At 47.0% G+C, this 15,424-nt stretch overlaps 1 long non-coding RNA gene across 1 annotated transcript; it reads left to right on the forward strand.

Moving 5' to 3' along the window:
• The first annotated feature begins 487 nt into the window (after window positions 1-487).
• LOC149350152 (uncharacterized) lies at window positions 488-2,470 on the forward strand. Its single transcript, XR_016289439.1, has 2 exons — window positions 488-1,070; window positions 1,781-2,470. It is a non-coding gene; the product is annotated as an uncharacterized LOC149350152 (long non-coding RNA).
• Window positions 2,471-15,424: the final 12,954 nt, after the last annotated feature.

The following is a 15,424-nucleotide window of genomic DNA, read 5'->3' on the forward strand; positions in this document are numbered from 1 at the left end:
TTTTCTGAGGCTGCATATCGACCCCGGTTATCAACTAAGAGTTATCAAGGAAGGACGTCACCGGCTGGCATCACCTGGCGTGGCGCTTGCATCGACGCATCTGCTATAAAGCTGCGGCATCGCATCCAAGACGGCACTTTGGCAGCAGCAGTGTTCGGAAGAGCGTTTGCCTAAATGCTCCTGCATACTGTTACAGATAACCCTGGATCCTAGGACGACACCACTATAAGCCGAGAAGCGCACGTTTTCTGAGGCTGCATATCGACCCCGGTTATCAACTAAGAGTTATCAAGGAAGGACGTCACCGGCTGGCATCACCTGGCGTGGCGCTTGCATCGACGCATCTGCTATAAAGCTGCGGCATCGCATCCAAGACAAGGTGGATGTAGAATGGTGGCGAAGGCTGGGCCCAAAAACGGTTTAGCGCGACTGCAGCACAGCCACTTTTGGCGGCCGAAACACTTATATAATGAAATTCAAAAGTACAGATAAAAATGCTATAAAACAGCAAAAAGAAATGAATATTTTAATGCCACGTTTTATAAGTTCGGTAAACTATTTCAGCTAATCATTACGCCGAATTTTATGATTTTTTTCAACGCTCTTGTTGCGCCCTCTGTTGATGAGTGTGCGGTGCATTTGCAGCGCGACTTTGCAGGCCTTCTTTCGGTACCCGGCCACCATGCCGGCCGCTGTGGCTGCGGGAGCTTACGAAGCGATTTTTTATCTCCAGCTGCCTGCTATGGCGCGCCTTGGAAAACGTCCAAATTAAGCTCGCCGGTCTCGAAATGACACTTTAAAAACTTTTTGTCGTCCTTGCACGTCGCCTCTCTGTCACCGTTTGCCAAGATCTGCACCCCGCTGCACCCCTGCAGCGTTTCCTTCGGTGTACGGCCAGTGCGAAACCTTTTCCCGAGGCTTCGCGCTCATCGCTTCAAGCGCTTAGCTCTGCATTTCAAGATGAGCTTGCGGCATGTGAAGAAACCTTGCTCCGTGGCACATTGTGACAGCGTGAGTTGTACCGTGGGTGTCTTACCAAGACTACATCGCTTCCCTCTGGACTTTCGCAGGTGAGCTCTGGCCGTTGTCGTCTGCTCTAGATATGCTTTTGTCGGGCTTTCCGCGCATATCGTAGCTGTAACCGTTTCATACGCACTTGGCTGCATGTTATCGGGATATTTTAGTAAATTGCAGGGCACGCACTTGCAGTCATAAGATGTGCAAAAGACACAAATCATTTGTCTTATTTGTAGCTAGTTTCGTGCAGCCGACTGTCACCAACGTGAAATTGATACCGGGCTCTCACGAGCAACCACGTTCCCTCTACTTGCCGCATGGTCAATTTAAAACCAACTGCGCTGCCTAACAGCTCTGAGCATGACATTAATTAATGGGTTTTGCAGCACCGTGAAGCCAATTTGAGGATCCCCTCGCAACTGACAGCATCGAAACTCAACCATATGTGTATGTGCGCCGCATTGACTGTGCCTTAACTGAATTCGGCCAGTAGTAGTTACTGCCGTTCTACGTATACATGACCGTCAATGTAGTTTTAAACTCATTTCGCTGCATCGCTCTCGTCACTCTTTGAGCATAGAAAAGCAGCTAGCCGCGTGGTATCAGGCAAGCGTAACCGCACTCTGAGGCTTGGCGCGAGCATTTTCTACCATAGTTATAACGTACTGCATTTAGGTGAAAGGAGTCTTGGCGTATTGACGTTTAGAGTATATGGTATTCATTTGGGTGCCGTTGTATAACGTGGATGCTGCCTCATGTACAGGTGCAAAACGTGGGTGCAGTTCTGCCGCAACCTCAGCCTGGAGAAGACGCCGTGCCAGCTGCGAGACCCGAGGGCTTCTTCCAAGCACTTCGAACTGTTTGTGTATCGGCGGCCAGAATGGCTGCGTCTCGATGCTGTGCCTGCTCGAGGAAGGAGTGGCTGTACTGAATGTCCTTGCACTTCAAACTGCACTTCATGTATATTTTAGTTTGATTAGAATTGCTTCAAATTACTTCGGTTAGCGACAAGAATTGGGTCTCGAGGTTGTGCGCAGGCCCTCTGTATGGTGTAATGCTCTAGCGATGAGCAGATTTGTTGATGCTAAAACTTGTTTTTAATATTCTCATGCTGGTGTAAACATTACTGCTATATTCTTTCAGTTGAAGAAACGAAATGTGAAGAGTAATCCCTGTGTGCTGCATGGTCTATGTGTTGATGCGCCTACTTATGTCTGTCATTTTTGCCTCAATGGAAGCTGTCGTAGCATTGTTTTCTATACTTTTCAATTTCCTACTTGGCAACGTTCGTGGAACGTCAGGGCTTTTTCCTATCCGCACTGTGACCATTGAGATGAATAGCCAGCTTAAAAAAACTACTGCTTGAGCTGCCTGTGACGCGCATTTTTTGCTGGCGTGCTTTATCACTGTATTTTTTTGGTTGCTGTAATAAACCATAAATATGAAAACCATACTTGCCGTACACTGTATTGCAAACTGTGCACTTGAGCCTGTGCTTTGTGCATCATACCTTGATGTACTCAATAGTACTGGCACCAGTATTTTCACCAAGGTTTCCACTACGAATCATGCATCCTTAGCCAGCGCCTGAAAGAGTTGCTGCCTTCTTTGCCAGTAACTTTCATTGGGTTCCCAATTGCACATTAACAAGGCCATAACTAGCAGGAACGCGAGCACATTTGACTGGCAAAGGTTGGTGCGCGCTGAAAGGCAACCTTCTAGAGATACCGGTTCGAAAATGCTGGTTCTATAAAAAGACCACTTTATAATTCGCGCCAAAAGCATACGTATGCGTGACGTCATTTAACGTCACTCCTACGTAGGTTGCCCCCCTAAATGGGGGCGCTGGGGTGCCCCATGAGCCGCCATTCTGTGGACCAATGGTCGTCTATGGAGCCTTCGCTACCATGGTATATCTACCTTGTCCAAGACGGCACTTTGGCAGCAGCAGTGTTCGGAAGAGCGTTTGCCTAAATGCTCCTGCATACTGTTACAGGTTAGTGGCTTTTTTGGGGGGAGTGTTATTGTGTTGCTGCCACTGCTGCTGCCAAAGGAGCGAACCTTGTTTTTGTCAGTATGGAGTGTGTTGAGTGTGAACAAGAAATCTTGGACCCCAAAGAGAGTATATCTTGCATGACATGTAAGCTTTCGTACCATGTAGGAAGCTGCGCAGGAGTGTCGGAGGCAACAATAAAATCTAAGAAATCAACCTACCAGAAATGGAAATGCCCGAAATGTAGGGTACAAACGTCACATGTTAACCAGGATGAGAAAGAAAAAGCACCGTTGACCGTAGAAGATATGTTGGTCGTACTTCAGGATATTAACCGAAAACTTGATGTTTTGTTGCCACTGAAAGAAACTGTCGATGGTATTGAGCAATCGGTGCAGTTTATGTCCGAACAGATGACAGACCTGATGACGCGCACAGAACAAAATGAGCGAGATATTAAAGCAATCCAGACTAGGCTCGCAAAAACGGAAATGAACAAAGAGCAGCTTGAATCGCTCAGTGTCCAACTTGATGACCTCGAATGGCGCAACCGGAAACTGAACTTAGAAATTCATGGTGTACCACAAACGGAAGGCGAAAATCTTTTGTCAAAACTTAACGCTCTCGCCAGTGAAAGTGAATTGCCCCAGCTATCAGAACACGACATCACGGCAATTCATCGATTGCCGGCAAAGCGTGACAAAGTGCCTGGCATCATCTGCCGTTTCACGAGACAGAGCATGAGGGACAAATGGTGGGCTAGCAGGCGGGAGTTGACAACTGCGGATGCCAATGTTCACATGTTGGAAAACCTGACCAGGCGAAATCGAGAACTGCTGAGGGAAGTGAAAGAATGGGCGAAAACAAATCAGTACAAGTATGTCTGGCACAGCAACGGTAAGATTCTGATAAGAAAGACTGATGGCGCGTCAGCAATGCTAGTGCAGCACTCTTGCGACCTTGGCAAGCTGCAATAAGAAGGGAGAATTGATTTTGAATTTTTATTTTGTTTCCTGCAAAAAATGCAGACTGTAACAGAAAAGAATTATCTACTCCCAGAGAACTTCAAAGATTACCTTGGCCCGGTTTTCCAGACGTCATTCAAATGTCTTCATATCAATGCTCGATCCGTCAGACGTAAAGAAGCATATTTCGACACTTTCTTTCAACAACTAAATGTTCCCATTGACGCTATCATGATCAGCGAAACTTGGTCTACAAGTGATTATGATGTCTTTCGAATTCCTGGTTATGAGACATTTTTTCTGAATCGTTACGCTGGTATTGGTGGTGGCGTATCCATATCATTTAAAAAGAAGTGGCGGCCTGAAATGTTAGAGCGGTTCACAGTTTCTGTGAAAGAATATGAAATCTTAACAATGTGTTTGAACAACACTATTTTTGCAGTGTGCTATCGTCCACCAAAGGGTTGCGTAGCTATTTTCTTGAATTTTCTTGAAAGCCTGATTTCATTTGCAACCAGTCAGCACTTAAACATTGTCCTTGGTGGTGACCTAAACATTAATATGTTATCGGTTGATGCATCCCAAATGAGTTTAGATTTATTGCTTAGAACACATGGACTTCTGAATGCAATCAAAATGCCAACGCGTGTTACGGTCACGTCTTCATCGCTGATAGATTTGTTTATCACTAACCATGACCCTAGTATAATCACATCTGGAGTAATAATTTCTGACATCAGCGATCACTTGCCAATATTTATGTGTGTTAAAAACATGTCTAAAAAGAAACGTAGTTCAACATATTCTTTCCAACTTATATCTGAAAAAACACTGTCCACATTTAGAAACTCAGTAGAAAAGAAGAACTGGAGGCCTGTCCTTTTATAAAATGACGCCAATAATGCTTACGAAGCATTCTTAAGCATTCTGAAGCCGATTTACGAGGCCTGTTTCCCAATATTAACAAAAAAACAAAGGCGTCACAGTCGGAAACCATGGGTCACACCGGAGTTGGTGGCAAAGATAAACACAAAGAACATCCTATACCATAAGTTTATTAAATCGAGAGCTGAATGTGATCTGACAGCGTTTAAAAAATATCGAAACCGCTTGAATACTGAGCTCAAGAAAGCCAGAAACGCCTATTACACAAATCAATTCACGTCAACTTGTGGTCGTGTCGACATTATGTGGAAGCGGCTAAACGCAATTTTGGGGAGAAATAGCAAATCAGATGAATTAAATATGCTAAATATTGATGGTGTAAGTATAACTGGAAAAGAATTAGCAGATACGTTTAATGCGCACTTTGTTTGTGCTTCTAGAAATCAAGTACCGCATAACAATCTCAGTGATGTTGTTCATATAAGCTACACTGTGTTTCTCAAACCGGTTGAAGAAGCAGATGTAACGGCAGCCTTCCACGAACTAAACAATAGCACATCCATTGATATTGATGGCCTCCAGATAAAGCCTATACGGTATATTTTTGACCTTATTTTACCATACATCACGCATATCTTAAACCTTTGTGTCAGTACCGCTGTATTTCCTCGTAAAATGCAGATTGCACGTGTAACAGTTATCTTTAAAAAGGGTGATAAAAACCAACTCGGAAATTACAGGCCAATATCCATCTTACCCGTGTTTTCTAAGCTATTAGAAAAAGTAATACTTAGAAACTTTTTGCACTTTGAAGAAAAACACAAAATTATAACAGCGGCTCAGTATGGCTTCCGTAAGCACCGCTCTACTGAACTTGCACTATTAGATCAACGAGAATATATATTGAACGAACTCGAACATAATAGGATAGTTATTGGTATTTTTCTTGATTTTTCGAAGGCATTCGATTTATTGAACCATACAATACTTCTTCGCAAACTTGAGCGTTGTGGCTTCCGCGGCCATGCACTATCGCTTGTGCAGTCATACCTCATGGATCGCAAACAGGCAGTAGCAATAAATGGTCTCCTCTCAGATATGCAATCTGTAGGCTGTGGCGTTCCACAAGGTAGCATTTTGGGTCCATTTCTGTTTAATCTCTACATCAATGACATTGTACATGCAACTCCATTCGTTAAATTTATCATCTATGCTGATGACACCAGTATTTTTCTTGCCGGAGATAATGCAGCTGAACTCACAGATACTGCAAACAATGCACTGAAGCAAATAGAAAACTGGAGTAGCAGAAATGCGTTGCGGATTAACACAGCAAAGACTAAAGTCGTTGTTTTCAGAGGTAGAAACAAGAAGGTCTGTCTCACTCAGAATATATTCCTTCAGTCCGTACCCTTAGAAGTTGTGTCTTCATTTAAAACATTAGGTATAATATTTAATGAAAGAATGTCATGGGATGATCATGTTAGCTTTGTAATAAATAAATGTTCACGTATTATTGGTCTTCTTTACAAGAACCGTGAGATACTGCCGCGAAATGTAATGCTAATGCTATATAATTCATTGATACAATCTCATTTCAGCTATTGCCATTTAACCTGGGGTGCAACAACAGCAGGCAATCTTCAGAAACTACACTTGTTACAGAAAAAATTTCTAAGAATTGTTGAAAATGTTTCGCATACCTACCATACGGCCGCACCTTTCTTAAAGTATAACTTACTTCCAATTACTAAGCTTTATGACTATCGTCTGAGCAAGTGTGTGAAAAACGAGGTGTTGAAGAATATATCTTTTCTATCCAAATTAGCTGGTTTAGAAAAACGAGATGCAATGTACAACACAAGAAATATAGCACAATGGAACGTAAAAACATACAGAACTTTCTATGGTAATCAAACATTAGAAAATAAACTACCACGACTTCTTAACAAACTCGCACAAAACGATATTGATCTCCAAAACACAACACGCCACAAACTGTTCGAGTATTTTTTACACTACACCTAACCTTTTTTTTCTGTGATTTGTTTACCTAATTCTTCTTTCTTTCACCATCATTGTAAGTTTTCTTTCCAGCCAGGACAATGCTGATGATTTTATGCTGACTACTGTAACCTGATAACAGCTCTACTATATGTATTTTTTTCCTTTGTTATCTGTATTTCCTGTATTTTCTTTTTTTTCGTGTGTGTGAAAAAAAAGCCACTGCATTGCTGTCAAAGTGGGGGCCCGTGGCCTTGTCAAGCTGTCAAACGGCAGCTTTTACTACGGGTCCCCGCCATCATCTGTACCATGGTGGCAAAATAAAATTTGAATTTGAAACCGTGGAGGTGCCTTCGTGCGGTATTGACTTTGACGTCACTAGCGTGTTCGCCGCGCTGCGAAGTTCGTAGCCGCGCTGTCGACGTGACTGAAGCGCGGAGAACAGCTTTTCCGAGACCAGCGAGTCTTCAGAAGACGACTTATTCGACGATTTCGGACTGGACGAGTCGCCTTTCAGGTATGATCCACCGCCGCGCGAGCTAGCCGAGTCGCACCACAGGCCGCATCACCTGCAGCATGGAGACAGTCTGAACTCGGAGAAGTAAGTATTTAAGTCATTTCACGTACATGCATTGGTGACACAGTCGTCAGAACAAAAGTTAATGTGATGCTCCCGCTGATAGCTGTTCGTGTGGCGAGTGCCGGCCGACCCAGCCTGATGAAAGAATCTGCTGCCGGAACGTTGCCGCGGTGCACAACGTCCTTACAGGGGAATGCATCACCAGCAGTCATCTCTTTGCGAAGCTTTGTCTCGACGGCGAGCTTTTGGAAGTGAATTAAGTTCTACATTCAACGTACTTTGAGCACGCTCACTGTGGTCCGCTTCCTCTTGACGGCCGCGCTTCGTACAGCTGGCCGCTGCGATTGGCGGTTGTGCTCGAATAACGTTGGTACAGAATCTGCCTTCAAGCGCCGGTTGAACAAAGCCTTAGCGAGTCCAAAGCTCCCTCTGAGGTACACGCTGTCTTCATAGCAATCTGGCGCGAAATGTTCCGAGCACAAGCGGAAATGATTCCTCGGAGACCAGTTGACACGGCGGATAGCTCTCACCCAATTGTTGCGATGTTTCTTATCGCTAGGAAACCTGTGGTAGATCACTCCCGTTGTCACAGATTAAGAATTTGTGCAGCCCACCGCACATCAGAAGTTGCCATGACCCATCACTCTGGCGTACACATCCCATCAGGCACGTTGAGATGGCGCAAAATTGCACAGGTGGTCGAAATAACTCCGGAGACCTGCACTACAGCACCTCTTTCTTCCTTTCTTCTTTCACTCCTCCCTTACGTCGCGGTTCGGGTGTCCGTTACTGCGTCATTTACTTTCCTCAAAATCAATTTTCAATTTTCCCCTGCACTACCAACGCCAGCGCGCGCCCGACCAGCTTGACACGCCGGCACACTAGTGACGTCACAGTACAGGGTGGCCTGTAGAAGTTGCTCGATCAATGGGTGCCGCTCGCGTCGAGGAGCGCTTGTCTTCAAAACTCGCTTGCGAAAAAACTACGCCGCTTTCAGGTGCGAAATTTTACATGAGATGTCAGACTACCATAAAGAATACAGACTTAAAATTTCATTTCGATCGATGAACATCGAAAAATCGCCGGAGTTGCCGTTTAAAACACGATTGAGGTGTCCACTGTTCCAAAAGGGCAGTTATGCGCCTTCCCTCTGGTTCAGGTGTCCACTGAGATGTGTGAGACAGATACTGCGCATTTCCTTTCCTAAAAAAACCAATTCACAAATTTTACCCTCTGCTTTCCAAGCCCCCACTCTATTGGTTTCGCAGCTGAGGGAGACAGACACTGCGCATTTCCTTTCCTCAAAAAAATACCGAAGACACTTTGGAAATCCTAAAGTGCGCTTGGCGAAAGCCTTGCGGTCAACCCACTGCCGCTTCCCCGAACCGCTTGGCGCGGTATCACTGGGCCGTTTCGGAGCCATGCGTCTCAATCACTCGACTGCAACGAGACGTCTGGCGAAGGAGCGGCGGTGTAGCTGCCACCGCCGACGCGCGCGCGCTCGTTCTGCCGCTACTGTGTGACGCCACACTTGCTATGCACAGCTGCGCCTGCGCCCCCCACTGGCGTGCCGGTTTCCAAGCTCTCGCTCCATGGCTTTTGCAGCTTAAAGGGTGTCCACTGCTGGTTACAACGGACAACTGCGACGCCGCGAAACGCAGAAACGGGCGCCTAAGAGCTGCGCTCTAAAAATGCTTTCTTGGGAACACTCATCGCACCACACGCTTGGCACACGTGTTCGATCTCGAGATCTCGCGGCGTGCATGAAAACGCCGGGTCATGTGCGTTGCAGCCAAACACCTCGAGCTCAAATACATTAACCCGTTTTGAAGTCGATACCTGGCGGCACTAGTCGTCGCCATGGCGCGTCCGAGTTAGCGCGGCCACAGGCGAAATCAGAGAACGCCGCCGCAATCTAACGCACCTCGAGTGTTTCATGAGCTTTGTTCGTAGAAAAATACGAGTAATCAACAGAAACTACCTCCCAAGGAATCGCCTCGGCTGGAACTTGTTTTTCACTCCTGTACAACCACCATGCTTTACAGCCATACACCGCTTATGCAATGCCCCTAGGGGGGACTTTTAAGGTAATAAACTGAACTGAACTAAATAAAAAATTTAAACTGATGACAGCTGGAACGCCCTGCCGCTAGCGGCGACCAATATGCCAGACCGTCATGTTTTTCGCCAGGAACACATGGTCTACCCCGCTCGTTAGGGAGGGAGCAGAGAGGAGGCTGTACTAGCCATCACCGGCGCCATCGTGGTGGCACTGCCAACAAAGGTCGCACAGAATTTAGACAGAATCAACGTCTCATTGCTTCAACCAGCTTCGAAATCCGTTCTCGGGTAATCTTTGTGTATTTCTAGGCACCCTGATCACAAAAACATCGCAAAAATGTGACCTCTGCTGGCCATCAGGGTGTCTCGTGAAAATGACGTGGTCTGAAAAGACGTCACCGAATGAAGACGTCATGCGCATGTTCAGTTATTGTTCAGTCTTAGAGCAGAAGGCTGAGATGCGCTAACATTATGGCTGCCACCGCGGTTAGCTAGACTGTGGAAAAGGCTCGCATCGGAGTGCCACCGTCGCTTTCTCTCTCTAGGGCATAGGTCGGCCACTCACTCATGAGTGCACTCATATCGCCTCACTCACACTCACGTCTGTGAGTGTAAGTGTGAGTGAGTGGTCGTGAGTGTGAGTGGACATGAGTGTGAGTGCGAGTGAGTGGATGTGAGTGTGGGCGGTCACGAGTGTGAGTGCGAGTGAGTGGTTGTGAGTGTGAGTAGATGTGAGTGTGAGTGCAAGTGAGTGGATATGAGTGCCGGTGGTCATGAGTGTGAGTGCGAGTGAGTGGATGTCAGCATGGATGGACATGAGTGTGAGTGCGAGTGAGTGGGTGTGAGTGTGAGTAGATGTGACTGTGAGTGCAAGTGAGTGGATATGAGTGCCGGTGGTCATGAGTGTGAGTGCGAGTGAGTGGATGTCAGCATGGATGGACATGAGTGTGAGTGAGTGGATGTGAGTGTGAGTAGATGTGACTGTGAGTGCAAGTGAGTGGATATGAGTGCCGGTGGTCATGAGTGTGAGTGCGAGTGAGTGGATGTCAGCATGGATGGACATGAGTGTGAGTGCGAGTGAGTGGTTGTGAGTGTGAGTAGATGTGACTGTGAGTGCAAGTGAGTGGATATGAGTGCCGGTGGTCATGAGTGTGAGTGCGAGTGAGTGGATGTCAGCATGGATGGACATGAGTGTGAGTGTGAGTGAGTGGATATGAGTGTGAGTAGATGTGACTGTGAGTGCAAGTGAGTGGATATGAGTGCCGGTGGTCATGAGTGTGAGTGCGAGTGAGTGCGAGTGAGTGGATGTGAGTGTGGGCGGTCACGAGTGTGAGTGCGAGTGAGTGGTTGTGAGTGTGAGTAGATGTGAGTGTGAGTGCAAGTGAGTGGATAGGAGTGCCGGTGGTCATGAGTGTGAGTGCGAGTGAGTGGATGTCAGCATGGATGGACATGAGTGTGAGTGTGAGTGAGTGGATGTGAGTGTAAGTGGAGATAAGTGTGAGTGCGAGTGAGTGGGTGTGAGTGTGAGTAGATGTGACTGTGAGTGCAAGTGAGTGGATATGAGTGCCGGTGGTCATGAGTGTGAGTGCGAGTGAGTGGATGTCAGCATGGATGGACATGAGTGTGAGTGAGTAGATGTGACTGTGAGTGCAAGTGAGTGGATATGAGTGCCGGTGGTCATGAGTGTGAGTGCGAGTGAGTGGATGTCAGCATGGATGGACATGAGTGTGAGTGCGAGTGAGTGATTGTGAGTGTGAGTAGATGTGACTGTGAGTGCAAGTGAGTGGATATGAGTGCCGGTGGTCATGAGTGTGAGTGCGAGTGAGTGGATGTCAGCATGGATGGACATGAGTGTGAGTGAGTGGATGTGAGTGTGAGTAGATGTGACTGTGAGTGCAAGTGAGTGGATATGAGTGCCGGTGGTCATGAGTGTGAGTGCGAGTGAGTGGATGTCAGCATGGATGGACATGAGTGTGAGTGAGTGGTTGTGAGTGTGAGTAGATGTGACTGTGAGTGCAAGTGAGTGGATATGAGTGCCGGTGGTCATGAGTGTGAGTGCGAGTGAGTGGATGTCAGCATGGATGGACATGAGTGTGAGTGTGAGTGAGTGGTTGTGAGTGTGAGTAGATGTGACTGTGAGTGCAAGTGAGTGGATATGAGTGCTGGTGGTCATGAGTGTGAGTGCGAGTGAGTGGATGTCAGCATGGATGGACATGAGTGTGAGTGTGAGTGAGTGGATGTGAGTGTGAGTAGATGTGACTGTGAGTGCAAGTGAGTGGATATGAGTGCCGGTGGTCATGAGTGTGAGTGCGAGTGAGTGGATGTCAGCATGGATGGACATGAGTGTGAGTGCGAGTGAGTGGTTGTGAGTGTGAGTAGATGTGACTGTGAGTGCAAGTGAGTGGATATGAGTGCCGGTGGTCATGAGTGTGAGTGCGAGTGAGTGGATGTCAGCATGGATGGACATGAGTGTGAGTGTGAGTGAGTGGATGTGAGTGTAAGTGGAGATAAGTGTGAGTGCGAGTGAGTGGGTGTGAGCGTGAGTAGATGTGACTGTGAGTGCAAGTGAGTGGATATGAGTGCTGGTGGTCATGAGTGTGAGTGCGAGTGAGTGGATGTCAGCATGGATGGACATGAGTGTGAGTGTGAGTGAGTGGATGTGAGTGTGAGTAGATGTGACTGTGAGTGCAAGTGAGTGGATATGAGTGCCGGTGGTCATGAGTGTGAGTGCGAGTGAGTGGATGTCAGCATGGATGGACATGAGTGTGAGTGCGAGTGAGTGGTTGTGAGTGTGAGTAGATGTGACTGTGAGTGCAAGTGAGTGGATATGAGTGCCGGTGGTCATGAGTGTGAGTGCGAGTGAGTGGATGTCAGCATGGATGGACATGAGTGTGAGTGCGAGTGAGTGGTTGTGAGTGTGAGTAGATGTGACTGTGAGTGCAAGTGAGTGGATATGAGTGCCAGTGGTCATGAGTGTGAGTGCGAGTGAGTGGATGTCAGCATGGATGGACATGAGTGTGAGTGCGAGTGAGTGGATGTCAGCATGGATGGACATGAGTGTGAGTGCGAGTGAGTGGTCGTGAGTGAGTAGATGTGACTGTGAGTGCAAGTGAGTGGATATGAGTGCCGGTGGTCATGAGTGTGAGTGAGTGGATGTCAGCATGGATGGACATGAGTGTGAGTGAGTGGATGTGAGTGTAAGTGGAGATAAGTGTGAGTGCGAGTGAGTGGGTGTGAGCGTGAGTAGATGTGACTGTGAGTGCAAGTGAGTGGATATGAGTGCTGGTGGTCATGAGTGTGAGTGCGAGTGAGTGGATGTCAGCATGGATGGACATGAGTGTGAGTGTGAGTAGATGTGACTGTGAGTGCAAGTGAGTGGATATGAGTGCCGGTGGTCATGAGTGTGAGTGCGAGTGAGTGGATGTCAGCATGGATGGACATGAGTGTGAGTGAGTGGATGTGAGTGTAAGTGGAGATAAGTGTGAGTGCGAGTGAGTGGGTGTGAGCTTGAGTAGAGGTGAATGGTGAGTGGACATGATTGATGAGTGTATGTGAGTGGGCATGAGTGCAATGAGTGGTTGTGAGTGGACGTGAGTGGCAATGAGTGGATGTGAGTTGTGGGTGGACGCGACAGCGAAGTCGGTCTCGTATGTTTCGCTGCGACGATATCTAATTTCATGTTGTTGACAGCTGAGGGAAGCAAATATTCACTATTGAGGGCGCTCGAGACAGCATAAGACATCATGGCGGTGTGTTTGGAGAACCGAAGCAGAGGATTCCGCTGGCACAGGAACGGCAATTTTTCGTTGCATTTGTAGTTCACCATTGGCATGGGCGCAGACGCTTCGCGGATGCAATGAGCCGCTACGAGTTTTGTGAGATCCTTTATCGAATTTCGCATTGCCAGTCCTGAAAATATAGGCAGGTGTATCCTCCAACGCTCCCCGCACGGCTCGATCTCATATACTCAGGAGTTACAATGCTTACTGCTGAAACAACGACTGTCCGCTTCTCGGCAATAACTACCTTAAGATGGGATCTCGAGTGCTGCAGTGGACTCTTAGATTTTTTTATGTGCCCAGGTGTGCGCATTGCAGAGCTCGGCTCTGGCCGTAATTTGTTGAATGGGCCGAACCCACGAGAAAACCTGATCTACTTGGCCCAGCTATTGAACTGCACAAGCTTGGCTCAGGCCCAAAAACGACGCGATTCTGTTTTGTGGCACCTAATCTTTTTCTCTGGGGGAGTGAAATCGAAATGAGCTTGTGAAATGCGACTTTGTTTATTTTTCGTGTTTTAAGTCTAAGTGGATTAGCTTATGTTTGCACGCATCGATTTCAGCAATCGTACCCAGACTGGTATCTGGACAGCATGAGATATCATTTGAACCGCATACTATGATTTCCTCTGAGAACTTCTGGATAGCGCTTTCTCACAATAAAGTCCTTTCGTTTCAGAAGGGCGTGCGCTACAAAATGGCTCACAAGTTACCTGCATACGAGAACGACGTTGAAGAATAATCAGGTGAAATGTAAGCGCCCCCTATCTCCACGCGGATCCGCACGTGGTCTCCGCACGCACTAGCCTCCAAATCATCGCACTGTTTTGTAAAACCTCCTTCAGACAGGGATTATGTGCAATGCAGAAAACATTCTGCACTGCAGACATGTCCACAGATAGGTCACACGTAGTAGCTTAGGAGGTTTCGTAAATGGATTGCTAATGGCAACTCCCCCTAGCATCGTTATTTCGTGTGGAAATCCTCTACTTGCGGCCCATTCCAGCCATTTTTTTTTTCGTGAAGAAATCACTCGATCGTTTGAAAAACACGCTCCATTTTCCATGCCGCGAAAAGTATTCATAGTTGCTTGACTCCAATGTGTTCATGCAGAGTGACGGAACGTCATTGTCAAGGAAGACCAAATATTGGTAATCAGGCACCATCCAAGACAATTGTCAAAACAAACTCATTACTGTTACTTGGACACCGTCATAAGCGCGCGCACAAGGGAGGGAGGTGCCCCCCCCCCCCTACCCCCTCAATAGTCTAAGCCCCCTAATCGTCAAGTCTGCCCCATACATTTAATCTGTCGGACCTGTCCCGTCATTGCTTACAGTGCAGTGCTATGGCCAATCAGGTTTTTTAGTGGTCGAAGGCCTATGATGTTGCGTTCCAAGAACTGTTTACTTGCCGCGTCATTTTGAGGCGAGCTTTCGAGGATCTTTTTTGCAGTGACCGTAACAAAAACAAATCTGTCACATTTTCTGGGGTCTAGAGTTAATGGAAAAATTTATCTGGAAGCGCGATGTTACATTGATGCTTCAGCGACGCAGTGACTGCCTTCCTCCGCCGGTACTCACGTGGTGAACAAGGGAGGGGAAAGCCTCAGGGTGCTTGCGAACGTTTCAACATGAGGGCTGTCTTCGTCTGGGTGAAGACAAGACCTCGTGTGGAAACGCTGGCAAGCACCGCGAGGCTTTCCCTTCCCTTTGTTCACATTTTGATTGTGAAGGAACCAGCGGCTTATGCTCTCTATACCATATATTGCTCTGCCGATGTTACAGATTAAAATAAAAACAACTGCAGAATAATATCTTCTATATTTTGAAATTACATCACATGGAAATAAATGTTCTATAATCATTCCTCATCTTTGCGCTCCGTTCTGGCCGTAAGGGCCTAGGTGAGATTAGGTTGTGGGGGGGCACTGCGCAGAAACTTTGCCTATTCTCATAGAGAACCTTTCGCACGCCTATGGACACCGTTCAAAAACTTGTCTAAGCATCTTAGCTGACGCTGAACAGGCATTCATCGTCTCAGCAGCAAGCCCGGGAGCACGCGTGCGTACCATTCAGAGCATGGAATATGCTTGATGAGCGACCACTTCCTTCGAGCATCGAAACTGTGAAAATCAGGCA

This window comes from Amblyomma mixtum, chromosome 3, assembly GCF_055824585.1.
Source record: "Amblyomma mixtum isolate Tamu chromosome 3, ASM5582458v1, whole genome shotgun sequence".
NCBI lineage: Eukaryota > Metazoa > Arthropoda > Arachnida > Ixodida > Ixodidae > Amblyomma > Amblyomma mixtum.